General features: G+C 41.8%; 70 pseudogenes; all 70 read right to left on the bottom strand.

Annotated features, from left to right (window-relative positions):
• Nucleotides 1-37: 37 nt before the first annotated feature.
• On the bottom strand, nucleotides 38-156 carry LOC142735295 (5S ribosomal RNA; annotated as a pseudogene).
• A 67-nt stretch (nucleotides 157-223) lies between these two features.
• LOC142735367 (5S ribosomal RNA) lies at nucleotides 224-342 on the bottom strand (annotated as a pseudogene).
• A 67-nt stretch (nucleotides 343-409) lies between these two features.
• On the bottom strand, nucleotides 410-528 carry LOC142734971 (5S ribosomal RNA; annotated as a pseudogene).
• A 67-nt stretch (nucleotides 529-595) lies between these two features.
• Nucleotides 596-714, bottom strand: LOC142735323 (5S ribosomal RNA; annotated as a pseudogene).
• Nucleotides 715-781: 67 nt separating this feature from the next.
• Nucleotides 782-900, bottom strand: LOC142735234 (5S ribosomal RNA; annotated as a pseudogene).
• A 67-nt stretch (nucleotides 901-967) lies between these two features.
• LOC142735081 (5S ribosomal RNA) lies at nucleotides 968-1,086 on the bottom strand (annotated as a pseudogene).
• Nucleotides 1,087-1,153: 67 nt separating this feature from the next.
• LOC142735131 (5S ribosomal RNA) lies at nucleotides 1,154-1,272 on the bottom strand (annotated as a pseudogene).
• A 67-nt stretch (nucleotides 1,273-1,339) lies between these two features.
• Nucleotides 1,340-1,458, bottom strand: LOC142735315 (5S ribosomal RNA; annotated as a pseudogene).
• Nucleotides 1,459-1,525: 67 nt separating this feature from the next.
• LOC142734966 (5S ribosomal RNA) lies at nucleotides 1,526-1,644 on the bottom strand (annotated as a pseudogene).
• A 67-nt stretch (nucleotides 1,645-1,711) lies between these two features.
• Nucleotides 1,712-1,830, bottom strand: LOC142735256 (5S ribosomal RNA; annotated as a pseudogene).
• Nucleotides 1,831-1,897: 67 nt separating this feature from the next.
• LOC142735082 (5S ribosomal RNA) lies at nucleotides 1,898-2,016 on the bottom strand (annotated as a pseudogene).
• A 67-nt stretch (nucleotides 2,017-2,083) lies between these two features.
• LOC142735322 (5S ribosomal RNA) lies at nucleotides 2,084-2,202 on the bottom strand (annotated as a pseudogene).
• A 67-nt stretch (nucleotides 2,203-2,269) lies between these two features.
• Nucleotides 2,270-2,388, bottom strand: LOC142735232 (5S ribosomal RNA; annotated as a pseudogene).
• A 67-nt stretch (nucleotides 2,389-2,455) lies between these two features.
• On the bottom strand, nucleotides 2,456-2,574 carry LOC142734988 (5S ribosomal RNA; annotated as a pseudogene).
• Nucleotides 2,575-2,641: 67 nt separating this feature from the next.
• Nucleotides 2,642-2,760, bottom strand: LOC142735342 (5S ribosomal RNA; annotated as a pseudogene).
• A 67-nt stretch (nucleotides 2,761-2,827) lies between these two features.
• Nucleotides 2,828-2,946, bottom strand: LOC142735166 (5S ribosomal RNA; annotated as a pseudogene).
• Nucleotides 2,947-3,013: 67 nt separating this feature from the next.
• Nucleotides 3,014-3,132, bottom strand: LOC142735179 (5S ribosomal RNA; annotated as a pseudogene).
• Nucleotides 3,133-3,199: 67 nt separating this feature from the next.
• On the bottom strand, nucleotides 3,200-3,318 carry LOC142735254 (5S ribosomal RNA; annotated as a pseudogene).
• Nucleotides 3,319-3,385: 67 nt separating this feature from the next.
• Nucleotides 3,386-3,504, bottom strand: LOC142735077 (5S ribosomal RNA; annotated as a pseudogene).
• Nucleotides 3,505-3,571: 67 nt separating this feature from the next.
• On the bottom strand, nucleotides 3,572-3,690 carry LOC142735008 (5S ribosomal RNA; annotated as a pseudogene).
• A 67-nt stretch (nucleotides 3,691-3,757) lies between these two features.
• Nucleotides 3,758-3,876, bottom strand: LOC142735198 (5S ribosomal RNA; annotated as a pseudogene).
• A 67-nt stretch (nucleotides 3,877-3,943) lies between these two features.
• LOC142735151 (5S ribosomal RNA) lies at nucleotides 3,944-4,062 on the bottom strand (annotated as a pseudogene).
• Nucleotides 4,063-4,129: 67 nt separating this feature from the next.
• LOC142735086 (5S ribosomal RNA) lies at nucleotides 4,130-4,248 on the bottom strand (annotated as a pseudogene).
• A 67-nt stretch (nucleotides 4,249-4,315) lies between these two features.
• Nucleotides 4,316-4,434, bottom strand: LOC142735006 (5S ribosomal RNA; annotated as a pseudogene).
• Nucleotides 4,435-4,501: 67 nt separating this feature from the next.
• On the bottom strand, nucleotides 4,502-4,620 carry LOC142735283 (5S ribosomal RNA; annotated as a pseudogene).
• Nucleotides 4,621-4,687: 67 nt separating this feature from the next.
• Nucleotides 4,688-4,806, bottom strand: LOC142734981 (5S ribosomal RNA; annotated as a pseudogene).
• Nucleotides 4,807-4,872: 66 nt separating this feature from the next.
• Nucleotides 4,873-4,991, bottom strand: LOC142735271 (5S ribosomal RNA; annotated as a pseudogene).
• Nucleotides 4,992-5,429: 438 nt separating this feature from the next.
• On the bottom strand, nucleotides 5,430-5,548 carry LOC142735184 (5S ribosomal RNA; annotated as a pseudogene).
• A 67-nt stretch (nucleotides 5,549-5,615) lies between these two features.
• On the bottom strand, nucleotides 5,616-5,734 carry LOC142735199 (5S ribosomal RNA; annotated as a pseudogene).
• A 67-nt stretch (nucleotides 5,735-5,801) lies between these two features.
• Nucleotides 5,802-5,920, bottom strand: LOC142735165 (5S ribosomal RNA; annotated as a pseudogene).
• A 67-nt stretch (nucleotides 5,921-5,987) lies between these two features.
• On the bottom strand, nucleotides 5,988-6,106 carry LOC142735116 (5S ribosomal RNA; annotated as a pseudogene).
• Nucleotides 6,107-6,173: 67 nt separating this feature from the next.
• Nucleotides 6,174-6,292, bottom strand: LOC142735276 (5S ribosomal RNA; annotated as a pseudogene).
• A 439-nt stretch (nucleotides 6,293-6,731) lies between these two features.
• On the bottom strand, nucleotides 6,732-6,850 carry LOC142735129 (5S ribosomal RNA; annotated as a pseudogene).
• Nucleotides 6,851-6,917: 67 nt separating this feature from the next.
• LOC142735379 (5S ribosomal RNA) lies at nucleotides 6,918-7,036 on the bottom strand (annotated as a pseudogene).
• A 439-nt stretch (nucleotides 7,037-7,475) lies between these two features.
• On the bottom strand, nucleotides 7,476-7,594 carry LOC142735291 (5S ribosomal RNA; annotated as a pseudogene).
• A 67-nt stretch (nucleotides 7,595-7,661) lies between these two features.
• On the bottom strand, nucleotides 7,662-7,780 carry LOC142735337 (5S ribosomal RNA; annotated as a pseudogene).
• Nucleotides 7,781-7,847: 67 nt separating this feature from the next.
• Nucleotides 7,848-7,966, bottom strand: LOC142734987 (5S ribosomal RNA; annotated as a pseudogene).
• A 67-nt stretch (nucleotides 7,967-8,033) lies between these two features.
• On the bottom strand, nucleotides 8,034-8,152 carry LOC142735259 (5S ribosomal RNA; annotated as a pseudogene).
• A 439-nt stretch (nucleotides 8,153-8,591) lies between these two features.
• On the bottom strand, nucleotides 8,592-8,710 carry LOC142735128 (5S ribosomal RNA; annotated as a pseudogene).
• Nucleotides 8,711-8,777: 67 nt separating this feature from the next.
• Nucleotides 8,778-8,896, bottom strand: LOC142735327 (5S ribosomal RNA; annotated as a pseudogene).
• A 439-nt stretch (nucleotides 8,897-9,335) lies between these two features.
• Nucleotides 9,336-9,454, bottom strand: LOC142735067 (5S ribosomal RNA; annotated as a pseudogene).
• Nucleotides 9,455-9,521: 67 nt separating this feature from the next.
• On the bottom strand, nucleotides 9,522-9,640 carry LOC142735016 (5S ribosomal RNA; annotated as a pseudogene).
• Nucleotides 9,641-9,707: 67 nt separating this feature from the next.
• LOC142735115 (5S ribosomal RNA) lies at nucleotides 9,708-9,826 on the bottom strand (annotated as a pseudogene).
• A 67-nt stretch (nucleotides 9,827-9,893) lies between these two features.
• Nucleotides 9,894-10,012, bottom strand: LOC142735355 (5S ribosomal RNA; annotated as a pseudogene).
• A 67-nt stretch (nucleotides 10,013-10,079) lies between these two features.
• On the bottom strand, nucleotides 10,080-10,198 carry LOC142735183 (5S ribosomal RNA; annotated as a pseudogene).
• A 67-nt stretch (nucleotides 10,199-10,265) lies between these two features.
• LOC142735138 (5S ribosomal RNA) lies at nucleotides 10,266-10,384 on the bottom strand (annotated as a pseudogene).
• A 67-nt stretch (nucleotides 10,385-10,451) lies between these two features.
• LOC142735164 (5S ribosomal RNA) lies at nucleotides 10,452-10,570 on the bottom strand (annotated as a pseudogene).
• Nucleotides 10,571-11,009: 439 nt separating this feature from the next.
• LOC142735127 (5S ribosomal RNA) lies at nucleotides 11,010-11,128 on the bottom strand (annotated as a pseudogene).
• Nucleotides 11,129-11,195: 67 nt separating this feature from the next.
• LOC142735378 (5S ribosomal RNA) lies at nucleotides 11,196-11,314 on the bottom strand (annotated as a pseudogene).
• A 439-nt stretch (nucleotides 11,315-11,753) lies between these two features.
• Nucleotides 11,754-11,872, bottom strand: LOC142735290 (5S ribosomal RNA; annotated as a pseudogene).
• Nucleotides 11,873-11,939: 67 nt separating this feature from the next.
• LOC142735336 (5S ribosomal RNA) lies at nucleotides 11,940-12,058 on the bottom strand (annotated as a pseudogene).
• A 67-nt stretch (nucleotides 12,059-12,125) lies between these two features.
• Nucleotides 12,126-12,244, bottom strand: LOC142734986 (5S ribosomal RNA; annotated as a pseudogene).
• Nucleotides 12,245-12,497: 253 nt separating this feature from the next.
• Nucleotides 12,498-12,616, bottom strand: LOC142735126 (5S ribosomal RNA; annotated as a pseudogene).
• A 67-nt stretch (nucleotides 12,617-12,683) lies between these two features.
• LOC142735377 (5S ribosomal RNA) lies at nucleotides 12,684-12,802 on the bottom strand (annotated as a pseudogene).
• A 439-nt stretch (nucleotides 12,803-13,241) lies between these two features.
• LOC142735289 (5S ribosomal RNA) lies at nucleotides 13,242-13,360 on the bottom strand (annotated as a pseudogene).
• A 67-nt stretch (nucleotides 13,361-13,427) lies between these two features.
• LOC142735335 (5S ribosomal RNA) lies at nucleotides 13,428-13,546 on the bottom strand (annotated as a pseudogene).
• A 67-nt stretch (nucleotides 13,547-13,613) lies between these two features.
• Nucleotides 13,614-13,732, bottom strand: LOC142735069 (5S ribosomal RNA; annotated as a pseudogene).
• A 67-nt stretch (nucleotides 13,733-13,799) lies between these two features.
• Nucleotides 13,800-13,918, bottom strand: LOC142735247 (5S ribosomal RNA; annotated as a pseudogene).
• Nucleotides 13,919-14,531: 613 nt separating this feature from the next.
• LOC142735325 (5S ribosomal RNA) lies at nucleotides 14,532-14,650 on the bottom strand (annotated as a pseudogene).
• A 439-nt stretch (nucleotides 14,651-15,089) lies between these two features.
• On the bottom strand, nucleotides 15,090-15,208 carry LOC142735066 (5S ribosomal RNA; annotated as a pseudogene).
• A 67-nt stretch (nucleotides 15,209-15,275) lies between these two features.
• Nucleotides 15,276-15,394, bottom strand: LOC142735014 (5S ribosomal RNA; annotated as a pseudogene).
• A 67-nt stretch (nucleotides 15,395-15,461) lies between these two features.
• LOC142735114 (5S ribosomal RNA) lies at nucleotides 15,462-15,580 on the bottom strand (annotated as a pseudogene).
• Nucleotides 15,581-15,647: 67 nt separating this feature from the next.
• LOC142735353 (5S ribosomal RNA) lies at nucleotides 15,648-15,766 on the bottom strand (annotated as a pseudogene).
• Nucleotides 15,767-16,391: 625 nt separating this feature from the next.
• On the bottom strand, nucleotides 16,392-16,510 carry LOC142735324 (5S ribosomal RNA; annotated as a pseudogene).
• A 439-nt stretch (nucleotides 16,511-16,949) lies between these two features.
• On the bottom strand, nucleotides 16,950-17,068 carry LOC142735136 (5S ribosomal RNA; annotated as a pseudogene).
• A 67-nt stretch (nucleotides 17,069-17,135) lies between these two features.
• Nucleotides 17,136-17,254, bottom strand: LOC142735320 (5S ribosomal RNA; annotated as a pseudogene).
• Nucleotides 17,255-17,321: 67 nt separating this feature from the next.
• On the bottom strand, nucleotides 17,322-17,440 carry LOC142735152 (5S ribosomal RNA; annotated as a pseudogene).
• A 66-nt stretch (nucleotides 17,441-17,506) lies between these two features.
• LOC142735287 (5S ribosomal RNA) lies at nucleotides 17,507-17,625 on the bottom strand (annotated as a pseudogene).
• Nucleotides 17,626-17,692: 67 nt separating this feature from the next.
• Nucleotides 17,693-17,811, bottom strand: LOC142735301 (5S ribosomal RNA; annotated as a pseudogene).
• A 67-nt stretch (nucleotides 17,812-17,878) lies between these two features.
• On the bottom strand, nucleotides 17,879-17,997 carry LOC142735278 (5S ribosomal RNA; annotated as a pseudogene).
• Nucleotides 17,998-18,033: the final 36 nt, after the last annotated feature.

The raw sequence follows: 18,033 nt of genomic DNA, 5'->3' as shown, positions 1-18,033 counted from the left end.
ATCGATTGTGAAACAAAATCTAAACGACATAATAAAAAGTCAACCGCACCACGGATTCCCAGACAGTCTCCCACACTGGTACTAGCGAGGCCTTAAGCTGTGTAACTTCTGCGATCTGACGAGAGCAGGCACATTCAGCTTAGAATGGCCATTGACATTAAATGCTTTAATCCATAGTCCTTTTTAATCGATTGTGAAACAAAATCTAAACGACATAATAAAAAGTCAACCGCACCACGGATTCCCAGACAGTCTCCCACACTGGTACTAGCGAGGCGTTAAGCTGTGTAACTTCTGCGATCTAACGAGAGCAGGCACATTCAGCTTAGAATGGCCATTGCCATTAAATGCTTTAATCCATAGTCCTTTTTAATCGATTGTGAAACAAAATCTAAACGACATAATAAAAAGTCAACCGCACCACGGATTCCCAGACAGTCTCCCACACTGGTACTAGCGAGGCCTTAAGCTGCGTAACTTCTGCGATCTGACGAGAGCAAGCACATTCAGCTTAGAATGGCCATTGACATTAAATGCTTTAATCCATAGTCCTTTTTAATCGATTGTGAAACAAAATCTAAACGACATAATAAAAAGTCAACCGCACCACGGATTCCAAGACAGTCTCCCACACTGGTACTAGCGAGGCCTTAAGCTGTGTAACTTCTGCGATCTGACGAGAGCAGGCACATTCCGCTTAGAATTGCCATTGACATTAAATGCTTTAATCCATAGTCCTTTTTAATCGATTGTGAAACAAAATCTAAACGACATAATAAAAAGTCAACCGCTCCACGGATTCCCAGACAGTCTCCCACACTGGTACTAGCGAGGCCTTAAGCTGAGTAACTTCTGCGATTTGACGAGAGCAGGCACATTCAGCTTAGAATGGCGATTGACATTAAATGCTTTAATCCATAGTCCTTTTTAATCGATTGTGAAACAAAATCTAAACGACATAATAAAAAGGCAACCGCACCACGGATTCCCAGACAGTCTCCCACACTGGTACTAGCGAGGCCTTAAGCTGTGTAACTTCTGCGATCTGACGAGAGCAGGGACATTCAGCTTAGAATGGCCATTGACATTAAATGCTTTAATCTATAGTCCTTTTTAATCGATTGTGAAACAAAATCTAAACGACATAATAAAAAGTCAACCGCACCACGGATTCCAAGACAGTCTCCCACACTGGTACTAGCGAGGCCTTAAGCTGTGTAACTTCTGCGATCTGACGAGAGCAGGCACATTCAGCTTAGAATAGCCATTGACATTAAATGCTTTAATCCATAGTCCTTTTTAATCGATTGTGAAACAAAATCTAAACGACATAATAAAAAGTCAACCGCACCACAGATTCCCAGACAGTCTCCCACACTGGTACTAGCGAGGCGTTAAGCTGTGTAACTTCTGCGATCTAACGAGAGCAGGCACATTCAGCTTAGAATGGCCATTGACATTAAATGCTTTAATCCATAGTCCTTTTTAATCGATTGTGAAACAAAATCTAAACGACATAATAAAAAGTCAACCGCACCACGGATTCCCAGACAGTCTCCCACACTGGTACTAGCGAGGCCTTAAGCTGTGTAACTTCTGCGATCTGACGAGAGCAGGCACATTCAGCTTAGAATGGCCGTTGACATTAAATGCTTTAATCCATAGTCCTTTTTAATCGATTGTGAAACAAAATCTAAACGACATAATAAAAAGTCAACCGCACCACGGATTCCCAGACAGTCTCCCACACTGGTACTAGCGAGGCGTTAAGCTGTGTAACTTCTGCGATCTAACGAGAGCAGGCACATTCAGCTTAGAATGGCCATTGACATTAAATGCTTTAATCCATAGTCCTTTTTAATCGATTGTGAAACAAAATCTAAACGACATAATAAAAAGTCAACCGCACCACGGATTCCCAGACAGTCTCCCACACTGGTACTAGCGAGGCCTTAAGCTGCGTAACTTCTGCGATCTGACGAGAGCAGGCACATTCAGCTTAGAATGGCCATTGACATTAAATGCTTTAATCCATAGTCCTTTTTAATCGATTGTGAAACAAAATCTAAACGACATAATAAAAAGTCAACCGCACCACGGATTCCAAGACAGTCTCCCACACTGGTACTAGCGAGGCCTTAAGCTGTGTAACTTCTGCGATCTGACGAGAGCAGGCACATTCCGCTTAGAATTGCCATTGACATTAAATGCTTTAATCCATAGTCCTTTTTAATCGATTGTGAAACAAAATCTAAACGACATAATAAAAAGTCAACCGCTCCACGGATTCCCAGACAGTCTCCCACACTGGTACTAGCGAGGCCTTAAGCTGAGTAACTTCTGCGATTTGACGAGAGCAGGCACATTCAGCTTAGAATGGCGATTGACATTAAATGCTTTAATCCATAGTCCTTTTTAATCGATTGTGAAACAAAATCTAAACGACATAATAAAAAGTCAACCGCACCACGGATTCCCAGACAGTCTCCCACACTGGTACTAGCGAGGCCTTAAGCTGTGTAACTTCTGCGATCTGACGAGAGCAGGGACATTCAGCTTAGAATGGCCATTGACATTAAATGCTTTAATCTATAGTCCTTTTTAATCGATTGTGAAACAAAATCTAAACGACATAATAAAAATTCAACCGCACCATGGATTCCCAGACAGTCTCCCACACTGGTACTAGTGAGGCCTTAAGCTGTGTAACTTCTGCGTTCTGACGAGAGCAGGCACATTCAGCTTAGAATTGCCATTGACGTTAAATGCTTTAATCCATAGTCCTTTTTAATCAATTGTGAAACAAAATCTAAACGACATAATAAAAAGTCAACCGCACCACGGATTCCCAGACAGTTTCCCACACTGGTACTGGTGTGGCCTTAAGCTGTGTAACTTCTGCGATCTGACGAGAGCAGGGACATTCAGCTTAGAATGGCCATTGACATTAAATGCTTTAATCCATAGTCCTTTTTAATCGATTGTGAAACAAAATCTAAACGACATAATAAAAATTCAACCGCACCACGGATTCCCAGACAGTCTCCCACACTGGTACTAGCGAGGCCTTAAGCTGTGTAACTTCTGCGATCTGACGGGGGCAGGCACATTCAGCTTAGAATGGCCATTGACGTTAAACGCTTTAATCCATAGTCCTATTTAATCTATTGTGAAACAAAATCTAAACGACATAATAAAAAGTCAACCGCACCACGGATTCCCAGACAGTCTCCCACACTGGTACTAGCGAGGCGTTAAGCTGTGTAACTTCTGCGATCTAACGAGAGCAGGCACATTCAGCTTAGAATGGCCATTGACATTAAATGCTTTAATCTATAGTCCTTTTTAATCGATTGTGAAACAAAATCTAAACGACATAATAAAAAGTCAACCGCACCACGGATTCCCAGACAGTCTCCCACACTGGTACTAGCAAGGCCTTAAGCTGTGTAACTTCTGCGATCTGAAGAGAGCAGGCACATTCAGCTTAGAATGGCCATTGACTTTAAAAGCCTTAAACCATAGTCCTATTTAATCTATTGTGAAACAAAATCTAAACAACATAATAAAAAGTCAACCGCACCACAGATTCCCAGAGAGTCTCCCACACTGGTACTAGCGAGGCCTTAAGCTGTGTAACTTCTGCGATCTGACGAGAGCAGGCACATTCAGCTTAGAATGGCCATTGACGTTAAATGCTTTAATCCATAGTCCTATTTAATCTATTGTGAAACAAAATCTAAACGACATAATAAAAATTTAACCGCACCACGGATTCCCAGACAGTCTCCCACACTGGTACTAGCGAGGCCTTAAGCTGTGTAACTTCTGCGTTCTGACGAGAGCAGGCACATTCAGCTTAGAATGGCCATTGACGTTAAATGCTTTAATCCATAGTCCTTTTTAATCAATTGTGAAACAAAATCTAAACGACATAATAAAAAGTCAACCGCACCACGGATTCCCAGACAGTCTCCCACACTGGTACTGGTGAGGCCTTAAGCTGTGTAACTTCTGCGATCTGACGAGAGCAGGCACATTCAGCTTAGAATGGCCATAGACATTAAAAGCTTTAATCCATAGTCCTATTTAATCTATTGTGAAACAAAATCTAAACAACATAATAAAAAGTCAACCACACCACAGATTCCCAGAGAGTCTCCCACACTGGTACTAGCGAGGCCTTAAGCTGTGTAACTTCTGCGATCTGACGAGAGCAGGCACATTCAGCTTAGAATGGCCATTGACATTAAATGCTTTAATCCATAGTCCTTTTTAATCGATTGTGAAACAAAATTTAAACGACATAATAAAAAGTCAACCGCACCACGGATTCCCAGACAGTCTCCCACACTGGTACTAGCGAGGCCTTAAGCTGTGTAACTTCTGCGATCTGACGAGAGCAGGCACATGCAGCTTAGAATGGCCATTGACATTAAAAGCTTTTATCCATAGTCCTATTTAATCTATTGTGAAACAAAATCTAAACGACTTAATAAAAAGTCAACCGCACCACGGATTCCCAGACAGTCTCCCACACTGGTACTAGCGAGGCCTTAAGCTGTGTAACTTCTGCGATCTGACGAGAGCAGGCACATTCAGCTTAGAATGGCCATTGACATTAAAAGCCTTAATCCATAGTCCTATTTAATCTATTGTGAAACAAAATCTAAACAACATAATAAAAAGTCAACCGCACCACGGATTCCCAGACAGTCTCCCACACTGGTACTAGCGAGGCCCTAAGCTGTGTAACTTCTGCGATCTGACGAGAGCAGGCACATTCAGCTTAGAATGGCCATTGACATTAAATGCTTTAATCCATAGTCCTTTTTAATCGATTGTGAAACAAAATCTAAACGACATAATAAAAGTCAACCGCACCACGGATTCCCAGACAGTCTCCCACACTGGTACTAGCGAGGCCTTAAGCTGTGTAACTTCTGCGATCTGACGAGAGCAGGCACATTCAGCTTAGAATGGCCATTGACATTAAATGCTTTAATCCATAGTCCTTTTAATCGATTGTGAAACAAAATCTAAACGACATAATAAAAAGTCAACCGCACCACGGATTCCCAGACAGTCTCCCACACTGGTACTAGCGAGGCATTAAGCTGTGTAACTTCTGCGATCTAACGAGAGCAGGTACATTCAGCTTAGAATGGCCAAATACGTTAAACGCTTTAATCCATAGTCCTATTTAATCTATTGTGAAACAAAATCTAAACGACATAATACAAAGTTAACCGCACCACGGATTCCCAGACAGTCTCCCACATTGGTACTAGCGAGGCGTTAAGCTGTGTGACTTCTGCGATCTAACGAAAGCAGGCACATTCAGCTTAGAATGGCCATTGACATTAAATGCTTTAATCCATAGTCCTTTTTAATCGATTGTGAAACAAAATCTAAACGACATAATAAAAAGTCAACCGCACCACGGATTCCCAGACAGTCTCCAACACTGGTACTAGCGAGGCCTTAAGCTGTGTAACTTCTGCGATCTGACGAGAGCAGGCACATTCAGTTTAGAATGGCCATTGACATTAAATGCTTTAATCCATAGTCCTTTTTAATCGATTGTGAAACAAAATCTAAACGACATAATAAAAAGTCAACCGCACCACGGATTCCCAGACAGTCTCCCACATTGGTACTAGCGAGGCCTTAAGCTGTGTAACTTCTGCAATCTGACGAGAGCAGGGACATTCAGCTTAGAATGGCCATTGACATTAAATGCTTTAATCCATAGTCCTTTTTAATCGATTGTGAAACAAAATCTAAACGACATAATAAAAATTCAACCGCACCACGGATTCCCAGACAGTCTCCCACACTGGTACTAGCGAGGCCTTAAGCTGTGTAACTTCTGCGATCTGACGAGAGCAGGCACATTCAGCTTAGAATGGCCACTGACATTAAAAGCCTTAATCCATAGTCCTATTTAATCTATTGTGAAACAAAATCTAAACAACATAATAAAAAGCCAACCGCACCACGGATTCCCAGACAGTCTCCCACACTGGTACTAGCGAGGCCTTAAGCTGTGTAACTTCCGCGATCTGACGAGAGCAGGGACATTCAGCTTAGAATGGCCATTGACATTAAATGCTTTAATCCATAGTCCTTTTTAATCGATTGTGAAACAAAATCTAAACGACATAATAAATATTCAACCGCACCACGGATTCCCAGACAGTCTCCCACACTGGTACTAGCGAGGCATTAAGCTGTGTAACTTCTGCGTTCTGACGAGAGCAGGCACATTCAGCTTAGAATGGCCATTGACGTTAAATGCTTTAATCCATAGTCCTATTTAATCTATTGTGAAACAAAATCTAAACGACATAATAAAAAGTCAACCGCACCACGGATTCCCAGACAGTCTCCCACACTGTAACTAGCGAGGCGTTAAGCTGTGTAACTTCTGCGATCTAACGAGAGCAGGCACATTCAGCTTAGAATGGCCATTGACATTAAATGCTTTAATCCATAGTCCTTTTTAATCGATTGTGAAACAAAATCTAAACGACATAATAAAAAGTCAACCGCACCACGGATTCCCAGACAGTCTCCCACACTGGTACTAGCGAGGTTTTAAGCTGTGAAACTTCTGCGATCTAACGAGAGCAGGCACATTCAGCTTCGAATGGCCATTGACATTAAATGCTTTAATCCATAGTCCTTTTTAATCGATTGTGAAACAAAATCTAAACGACATAATAAAAAGTCAACCGCACCACGGATTCCCAGACAGTCTCCCACACTGGTACTAGCGAGGCCTTAAGCTGTGTAACTTCTGCGATCTGACGAGAGCAGGGACATTCAGTTTAGAATGGCCATTGACATTAAATGCTTTAATCCATAGTCCTTTTTAATCGATTGTGAAACAAAATCGAAACGACATAATAAAAAGTCAACCGCACCACGGATTCCGAGACAGTCTCCCACACTGGTACTAGCGAGGCCTTAAACTGTGTAACTTCTGCGATCTGACGAGAGCATGGACATTCAGCTTAGAATGGCTATTGACATTAAATGCTTTAATCCATAGTCCTTTTTAATCGATTGTGAAACAAAATCTAAACGACATAATAAAAAGTCAACCGCACCACGGATTCCCAGACAGTCTCCCACACTGGTACTAGCGAGGCATTAAGCTGTGTAACTTCTGCGATCTAACGAGAGCAGGTACATTCAGCTTAGAATGGCCAAATACGTTAAACGCTTTAATCCATAGTCCTATTTAATCTATTGTGAAACAAAATCTAAACGACATAATACAAAGTTAACCGCACCACGGATTCCCAGACAGTCTCCCACATTGGTACTAGCGAGGCGTTAAGCTGTGTAACTTCTGCGATCTAACGAAAGCAGGCACATTCAGCTTAGAATGGCCATTGACATTAAATGCTTTAATCCATAGTCCTTTTTAATCGATTGTGAAACAAAATCTAAACGACATAATAAAAAGTCAACCGCACCACGGATTCCCACACAGTCTCCCACACTGGTACTAGCGAGGCGTTAAGCTGTGTAACTTCTGCGATCTAACGAGAGCAGGCACATTCAGCTTAGAATGGCCATTGACATTAAAAGCCTTAATCCATAGTCCTATTTAATCTATTGTGAAACAAAATCTAAACAACATAATAAAAAGTCAACCGCACCACGGATCCCCAGACTGTCTCCCACACTGGTACTAGCGAGGCCTTAAGCTGTGTAACTTCTGCGATCTGACGAGAGCAGGGACATTCAGCTTAGAATGGCCATTGACGTTAAATGCCTTAATCCATAGTCCTATTTAATCTATTGTGAAACAAAATCTAAACGACATAATAAAAAGTCAACCGCACCACGGATTCCCAGACAGTCTCCCACACTGGTACTAGCGAGGCCTTAAGCTGTGTAACTTCTGCGATCTGACGAGAGCAGGGACATTCAGCTTAGAATGGCCATTGACATTAAATGCTTTAATCCATAGTCCTTTTTAATCGATTGTGAAACAAAATCTAAACGACATAATAAAAAGTCAACCGCACCACGGATTCCCAGACAGTCTCCCACACTGGTACTAGCGAGGCCTTAAGCTGTGTAACTTCTGCGATCTGACGAGAGCAGGCACATTCAGCTTAGAATGGCCATTGACGTTAAATTCTTTAATCCATAGTCCTATTTAATCTATTGTGAAACAAAATCTAAACGACATAATAAAAAGTCAACCGCACCACGGATTCCCAGACAGTCTCCCACACTGGAACTAGCGAGGCGTTAAGCTGTGTAACTTCTGCGATCTAACGAGAGCAGGCACATTCAGCTTAGAATGGCCATTGACATTAAATGCTTTAATCCATAGTCCTTTTTAATCGATTGTGAAACAAAATCTAAACGACATAATAAAAAGTCAACCGCACCACGGATTCCCAGACAGTCTCCCACACTGGTACTAGCGAGGTTTTAAGCTGTGAAACTTCTGCGATCTAACGAGAGCAGGCACATTCAGCTTCGAATGGCCATTGACATTAAATGCTTTAATCCATAGTCCTTTTTAATCGATTGTGAAACAAAATCTAAACGACATAATAAAAAGTCAACCGCACCACGGATTCCCAGACAGTCTCCCACACTGGTACTAGCGAGGCCTTAAGCTGTGTAACTTCTGCGATCTGACGAGAGCAGGGACATTCAGTTTAGAATGGCCATTGACATTAAATGCTTTAATCCATAGTCCTTTTTAATCGATTGTGAAACAAAATCGAAACGACATAATAAAAAGTCAACCGCACCACGGATTCCGAGACAGTCTCCCACACTGGTACTAGCGAGGCCTTAAGCTGTGTAACTTCTGCGATCTGACGAGAGCATGGACATTCAGCTTAGAATGGCTATTGACATTAAATGCTTTAATCCATAGTCCTTTTTAATCGATTGTGAAACAAAATCTAAACGACATAATAAAAAGTCAACCGCACCACGGATTCCCAGACAGTCTCCCACACTGGTACTAGCGAGGCATTAAGCTGTGTAACTTCTGCGATCTAACGAGAGCAGGTACATTCAGCTTAGAATGGCCAAATACGTTAAACGCTTTAATCCATAGTCCTATTTAATCTATTGTGAAACAAAATCTAAACGACATAATACAAAGTTAACCGCACCACGGATTCCCAGACAGTCTCCCACATTGGTACTAGCGAGGCGTTAAGCTGTGTAACTTCTGCGATCTAACGAAAGCAGGCACATTCAGCTTAGAATGGCCATTGACATTAAATGCTTTAATCCATAGTCCTTTTTAATCGATTGTGAAACAAAATCTAAACGACATAATAAAAAGTCAACCGCACCACGGATTCCCAGACAGTCTCCCACACTGGTACTAGCGAGGCCTTAAGCTGTGTAACTTCTGCGATCTGACGAGAGCAGGCACATTCAGTTTAGAATGGCCATTGACATTAAATGCTTTAATCCATAGTCCTTTTTAATCGATTGTGAAACAAAATCTAAACGACATAATAAAAAGTCAACCGCACCACGGATTCCCAGACAGTCTCCCACACTGGTACTAGCGAGGCCTTAAGCTGTGTAACTTCTGCGATCTGACGAGAGCAGGCACATTCAGCTTAGAATGGCCACTGACATTAAAAGCCTTAATCCATAGTCCTATTTAATCTATTGTGAAACAAAATCTAAACAACATAATAAAAAGCCAACCGCACCACGGATTCCCAGACAGTCTCCCACACTGGTACTAGCGAGGCCTTAAGCTGTGTAACTTCCGCGATCTGACGAGAGCAGGGACATTCAGCTTAGAATGGCCATTGACATTAAATGCTTTAATCCATAGTCCTTTTTAATCGATTGTGAAACAAAATCTAAACGACATAATAAATATTCAACCGCACCACGGATTCCCAGACAGTCTCCCACACTGGTACTAGCGAGGCATTAAGCTGTGTAACTTCTGCGTTCTGACGAGAGCAGGCTCATTCAGCTTAGAATGGCCATTGACGTTAAATGCTTTAATCCATAGTCCTTTTTAATCGATTGTGAAACAAAATCTAAACGACATAATAAAAAGTCAACCGCACCACGGATTCCCAGACAGTCTCCAACACTGGTACTAGCGAGGCCTTAAGCTGTGTAACTTCTGCGATCTGACGAGAGCAGGCACATTCAGTTTAGAATGGCCATTGACATTAAATGCTTTAATCCATAGTCCTTTTTAATCGATTGTGAAACAAAATCTAAACGACATAATAAAAAGTCAACCGCACCACGGATTCCCAGACAGTCTCCCACACTGGTACTAGCGAGGCCTTAAGCTGTGTAACTTCTGCAATCTGACGAGAGCAGGGACATTCAGCTTAGAATGGCCATTGACATTAAATGCTTTAATCCATAGTCCTTTTTAATCGATTGTGAAACAAAATCTAAACGACATAATAAAAATTCAACCGCACCACGGATTCCCAGACAGTCTCCCACACTGGTACTAGCGAGGCCTTAAGCTGTGTAACTTCTGCGATCTGACGAGAGCAGGCACATTCAGCTTAGAATGGCCACTGACATTAAAAGCTTTAATCCATAGTCCTATTTAATCTATTGTGAAACAAAATCTAAACGACATAATAAAAAGTCAACCGCACCACGGATTCCCAGACAGTCTCCCACACTGTAACTAGCGAGGCGTTAAGCTGTGTAACTTCTGCGATCTAACGAGAGCAGGCACATTCAGCTTAGAATGGCCATTGACATTAAATGCTTTAATCCATAGTCCTTTTTAATCGATTGTGAAACAAAATCTAAACGACATAATAAAAAGTCAACCGCACCACGGATTCCCAGACAGTCTCCCACACTGGTACTAGCGAGGTTTTAAGCTGTGAAACTTCTGCGATCTAACGAGAGCAGGCACATTCAGCTTCGAATGGCCATTGACATTAAATGCTTTAATCCATAGTCCTTTTTAATCGATTGTGAAACAAAATCTAAACGACATAATAAAAAGTCAACCGCACCACGGATTCCCAGACAGTCTCCCACACTGGTACTAGCGAGGCCTTAAGCTGTGTAACTTCTGCGATCTGACGAGAGCAGGGACATTCAGTTTAGAATGGCCATTGACATTAAATGCTTTAATCCATAGTCCTTTTTAATCGATTGTGAAACAAAATCGAAACGACATAATAAAAAGTCAACCGCACCACGGATTCCGAGACAGTCTCCCACACTGGTACTAGCGAGGCCTTAAACTGTGTAACTTCTGCGATCTGACGAGAGCATGGACATTCAGCTTAGAATGGCTATTGACATTAAATGCTTTAATCCATAGTCCTTTTTAATCGATTGTGAAACAAAATCTAAACGACATAATAAAAAGTCAACCGCACCACGGATTCCCAGACAGTCTCCCACACTGGTACTAGCGAGGCATTAAGCTGTGTAACTTCTGCGATCTAACGAGAGCAGGTACATTCAGCTTAGAATGGCCAAATACGTTAAACGCTTTAATCCATAGTCCTATTTAATCTATTGTGAAACAAAATCTAAACGACATAATACAAAGTTAACCGCACCACGGATTCCCAGACAGTCTCCCACATTGGTACTAGCGAGGCGTTAAGCTGTGTAACTTCTGCGATCTAACGAAAGCAGGCACATTCAGCTTAGAATGGCCATTGACATTAAATGCTTTAATCCATAGTCCTTTTTAATCGATTGTGAAACAAAATCTAAACGACATAATAAAAAGTCAACCGCACCACGGATTCCCACACAGTCTCCCACACTGGTACTAGCGAGGCGTTAAGCTGTGTAACTTCTGCGATCTAACGAGAGCAGGCACATTCAGCTTAGAATGGCCATTGACATTAAAAGCCTTAATCCATAGTCCTATTTAATCTATTGTGAAACAAAATCTAAACAACATAATAAAAAGTCAACCGCACCACGGATCCCCAGACTGTCTCCCACACTGGTACTAGCGAGGCCTTAAGCTGTGTAACTTCTGCGATCTGACGAGAGCAGGGACATTCAGCTTAGAATGGCCATTGACGTTAAATGCCTTAATCCATAGTCCTATTTAATCTATTGTGAAACAAAATCTAAACGACATAATAAAAAGTCAACCGCACCACGGATTCCCAGACAGTCTCCCACACTGGTACTAGCGAGGCCTTAAGCTGTGTAACTTCTGCGATCTGACGAGAGCAGGGACATTCAGCTTAGAATGGCCATTGACATTAAATGCTTTAATCCATAGTCCTTTTTAATCGATTGTGAAACAAAATCTAAACGACATAATAAAAAGTCAACCGCACCACGGATTCCCAGACAGTCTCCCACACTGGTACTAGCGAGGTTTTAAGCTGTGAAACTTCTGCGATCTAACGAGAGCAGGCACATTCAGCTTCGAATGGCCATTGACATTAAATGCTTTAATCCATAGTCCTTTTTAATCGATTGTGAAACAAAATCTAAACGACATAATAAAAAGTCAACCGCACCACGGATTCCCAGACAGTCTCCCACACTGGTACTAGCGAGGCCTTAAGCTGTGTAACTTCTGCGATCTGACGAGAGCAGGGACATTCAGTTTAGAATGGCCATTGACATTAAATGCTTTAATCCATAGTCCTTTTTAATCGATTGTGAAACAAAATCGAAACGACATAATAAAAAGTCAACCGCACCACGGATTCCGAGACAGTCTCCCACACTGGTACTAGCGAGGCCTTAAACTGTGTAACTTCTGCGATCTGACGAGAGCATGGACATTCAGCTTAGAATGGCTATTGACATTAAATGCTTTAATCCATAGTCCTTTTTAATCGATTGTGAAACAAAATCTAAACGACATAATAAAAAGTCAACCGCACCACGGATTCCCAGACAGTCTCCCACACTGGTACTAGCGAGGCATTAAGCTGTGTAACTTCTGCGATCTAACGAGAGCAGGTACATTCAGCTTAGAATGGCCAAATACGTTAAACGCTTTAATCCATAGTCCTATTTAATCTATTGTGAAACAAAATCTAAACGACATAAAACAAAGTTAACCGCACCACGGATTCCCAGACAGTCTCCCACATTGGTACTAGCGAGGCGTTAAGCTGTGTAACTTCTGCGATCTAACGAAAGCAGGCACATTCAGCTTAGAATGGCCATTGACATTAAATGCTTTAATCCATAGTCCTTTTTAATCGATTGTGAAACAAAATCTAAACGACATAATAAAAAGTCAACCGCACCACGGATTCCCACACAGTCTCCCACACTGGTACTAGCGAGGCGTTAAGCTGTGTAACTTCTGCGATCTAACGAGAGCAGGCACATTCAGCTTAGAATGGCCATTGACATTAAAAGCCTTAATCCATAGTCCTATTTAATCTATTGTGAAACAAAATCTAAACAACATAATAAAAAGTCAACCGCACCACGGATCCCCAGACTGTCTCCCACACTGGTACTAGCGAGGCCTTAAGCTGTGTAACTTCTGCGATCTGACGAGAGCAGGGACATTCAGCTTAGAATGGCCATTGACGTTAAATGCCTTAATCCATAGTCCTATTTAATCTATTGTGAAACAAAATCTAAACGACATAATAAAAAGACAACCGCACCACGGATTCCCAGACAGTCTCCCACACTGGTACTAGCGAGGCCTTAAGCTGTGTAACTTCTGCGATCTGACGAGAGCAGGGACATTCAGCTTAGAATGGCCATTGACATTAAATGCTTTAATCCATAGTCCTTTTTAATCGATTGTGAAACAAAATCTAAACGACATAATAAAAAGTCAACCGCACCACGGATTCCCAGACAGTCTCCCACACTGGTACTAGCGAGGCCTTAAGCTGTGTAACTTCTGCGATCTGACGAGAGCAGGCACATTCAGCTTAGAATGGCCATTGACGTTAAATTCTTTAATCCATAGTCCTATTTAATCTATTGTGAAACAAAATCTAAACGACATAATAAAAAGTCAACCGCACCACGGATTCCCAGACAGTCTCCCACACTGGAACTAGCGAGGCGTTAAGCTGTGTAACTTCTGCGATCTAACGAGAGCAGGCACATTCAGCTTAGAATGGCCATTGACATTAAATGCTTTAATCCATAGTCCTTTTTAATCGATTGTGAAACAAAATCTAAACGACATAATAAAAAGTCAACCGCACCACGGATTCCCAGACAGTCTCCCACACTGGTACTAGCGAGGTTTTAAGCTGTGAAACTTCTGCGATCTAACGAGAGCAGGCACATTCAGCTTCGAATGGCCATTGACATTAAATGCTTTAATCCATAGTCCTTTTTAATCGATTGTGAAACAAAATCTAAACGACATAATAAAAAGTCAACCGCACCACGGATTCCCAGACTGGTACTAGCGAGGCCTTAAGCTGTGTAACTTCTGCGATCTGACGAGAGCAGGGACATTCAGTTTAGAATGGCCATTGACATTAAATGCTTTAATCCATAGTCCTTTTTAATCGATTGTGAAACAAAATCGAAACGACATAATAAAAAGTCAACCGCACCACGGATTCCGAGACAGTCTCCCACACTGGTACTAGCGAGGCCTTAAGCTGTGTAACTTCTGCGATCTGACGAGAGCATGGACATTCAGCTTAGAATGGCTATTGACATTAAATGCTTTAATCCATAGTCCTTTTTAATCGATTGTGAAACAAAATCTAAACGACATAATAAAAAGTCAACCGCACCACGGATTCCCAGACAGTCTCCCACACTGGTACTAGCGAGGCATTAAGCTGTGTAACTTCTGCGATCTAACGAGAGCAGGTACATTCAGCTTAGAATGGCCAAATACGTTAAACGCTTTAATCCATAGTCCTATTTAATCTATTGTGAAACAAAATCTAAACGACATAATACAAAGTTAACCGCACCACGGATTCCCAGACAGTCTCCCACATTGGTACTAGCGAGGCGTTAAACTGTGTAACTTCTGCGATCTAACGAAAGCAGGCACATTCAGCTTAGAATGGCCATTGACATTAAATGCTTTAATCCATAGTCCTTTTTAATCGATTGTGAAACAAAATCTAAACGACATAATAAAAAGTCAACCGCACCACGGATTCCCAGACAGTCTCCCACACTGGTACTAGCGAGGCCTTAAGCTGTGTAACTTCTGCGATCTGACGAGAGCAGGCACATTCAGTTTAGAATGGCCATTGACATTAAATGCTTTAATCCATAGTCCTTTTTAATCGATTGTGAAACAAAATCTAAACGACATAATAAAAAGTCAACCGCACCACGGATTCCCAGACAGTCTCCCACACTGGTACTAGCGAGGCCTTAAGCTGTGTAACTTCTGCGATCTGACGAGAGCAGGCACATTCAGCTTAGAATGGCCACTGACATTAAAAGCCTTAATCCATAGTCCTATTTAATCTATTGTGAAACAAAATCTAAACAACATAATAAAAAGCCAACCGCACCACGGATTCCCAGACAGTCTCCCACACTGGTACTAGCGAGGCCTTAAGCTGTGTAACTTCCGCGATCTGACGAGAGCAGGGACATTCAGCTTAGAATGGCCATTGACATTAAATGCTTTAATCCATAGTCCTTTTTAATCGATTGTGAAACAAAATCTAAACGACATAATAAATATTCAACCGCACCACGGATTCCCAGACAGTCTCCCACACTGGTACTAGCGAGGCATTAAGCTGTGTAACTTCTGCGTTCTGACGAGAGCAGGCTCATTCAGCTTAGAATGGCCATTGACGTTAAATGCTTTAATCCATAGTCCTATTTAATCTATTGTGAAACAAAATCTAAACGACATAATAAAAAGTCAACCGCACCACGGATTCCCAGACAGTCTCCCACACTGGAACTAGCGAGGCGTTAAGCTGTGTAACTTCTGCGATCTAACGAGAGCAGGCACATTCAGCTTAGAATGGCCATTGACATTAAATGCTTTAATCCATAGTCCTTTTTAATCGATTGTGAAACAAAATCTAAACGACATAATAAAAAGTCAACCGCACCACGGATTCCCAGACAGTCTCCCACACTGGTACTAGCGAGGTTTTAAGCTGTGAAACTTCTGCGATCTAACGAGAGCAGGCACATTCAGCTTCGAATGGCCATTGACATTAAATGCTTTAATCCATAGTCCTTTTTAATCGATTGTGAAACAAAATCTAAACGACATAATAAAAAGTCAACCGCACCACGGATTCCCAGACAGTCTCCCACACTGGTACTAGCGAGGCCTTAAGCTGTGTAACTTCTGCAATCTGACGAGAGCATGGACATTCAGTTTAGAATGGCCATTGACATTAAATGCTTTAATCCATAGTCCTTTTTAATCGATTGTGAAACAAAATCGAAACGACATAATAAAAAGTCAACCGCACCACGGATTCCGAGACAGTCTCCCACACTGGTACTAGCGAGGCCTTAAGCTGTGTAACTTCTGCGATCTGACGAGAGCATGGACATTCAGCTTAGAATGGCTATTGACATTAAATGCTTTAATCCATAGTCTTTTTTAATCGATTGTGAAACAAAATCTAAACGACATAATAAAAAGTCAACCGCACCACGGATTCCCAGACAGTCTCCCACACTGGTACTAGCGAGGCATTAAGCTGTGTAACTTCTGCGATCTAACGAGAGCAGGTACATTCAGCTTAGAATGGCCAAATACGTTAAACGCTTTAATCCATAGTCCTATTTAATCTATTGTGAAACAAAATCTAAACGACATAATACAAAGTTAACCGCACCACGGATTCCCAGACAGTCTCCCACATTGGTACTAGCGAGGCGTTAAGCTGTGTAACTTCTGCGATCTAACGAAAGCAGGCACATTCAGCTTAGAATGGCCATTGACATTAAATGCTTTAATCCATAGTCCTTTTTAATCGATTGTGAAACAAAATCTAAACGACATAATAAAAAGTCAACCGCACCACGGATTCCCAGACAGTCTCCCACACTGGTACTAGCGAGGCCTTAAGCTGTGTAACTTCTGCAATCTGACGAGAGCAGGGACATTCAGCTTAGAATGGCCATTGACATTAAATGCTTTAATCCATAGTCCTTTTTAATCGATTGTGAAACAAAATCTAAACGGCATAATAAAAATTCAACCGCACCACGGATTCCCAGACAGTCTCCCACACTGGTACTAGCGAGGCCTTAAGCTGTGTAACTTCTGAGATCTGACGAGAGCAGGCACATTCAGCTTAGAATGGCCACTGACTTTAAAAACCTTAATCCATAGTCCTATTTAATCTATTGTGAAACAAAATCTAAACAACATAATAAAAAGCCAACCGCACCACGGACTCCCAGACAGTCTCCCACACTGGTACTAACGAGGCCTTAAGCTGTGTAACTTCCGCGATCTGACGAGAGCAGGGACATTCAGCTTAGAATGGCCATTGACATTAAATGCTTTAATCCATAGTCCTTTTTAATCGATTGTGAAACAAAATCTAAACGACATAATAAAATTCAACCGCACCACGGATTCCCAGACAGTCTCCCACACTGGTACTAGCGAGGCCTTAAGCTGTGTAACTTCTGCGACCTGACGAGAGCAGGCACATTCAGCTTAGAATGGCCATTAACGTTAAATTCTTTAATCCATAGTCCTATTTAATCTATTGTGAAACAAAATCTAAACGACATAATAAAAAGTCAACTGCACCACGGATTCCCACACAGTCTCCCACACTGGTACTAGCGAGGCGTTAAGCTGTGTAACTTCTGCGATCTAACGAGAGCAGGCACATTCAGCTTAGAATGGCCATTGACATTAAAAGCCTTAATCCATAGTCCTATTTAATCTATTGTGAAACAAAATCTAAACAACATAATAAAAAGTCAACCGCACCACGGATTCCCAGACTGTCTCCCACACTCGTACTAGCGAGGCCTTAAGCTGTGTAACTTCTGCGATCTGACGAGAGCAGGGACATTCAGCTTAGAATGGCCATTGACGTTAAATGCCTTAATCCATAGTCCTATTTAATCTAT

Source organism: Rhinoderma darwinii, unplaced genomic scaffold, assembly GCF_050947455.1.
Source record: "Rhinoderma darwinii isolate aRhiDar2 unplaced genomic scaffold, aRhiDar2.hap1 Scaffold_997, whole genome shotgun sequence".
Classification (NCBI taxonomy): domain Eukaryota; kingdom Metazoa; phylum Chordata; class Amphibia; order Anura; family Rhinodermatidae; genus Rhinoderma; species Rhinoderma darwinii.
The sequence above is the reverse complement of the archived record's forward strand: the minus strand, read 5'-3'. Positions and strand labels throughout refer to the sequence as shown.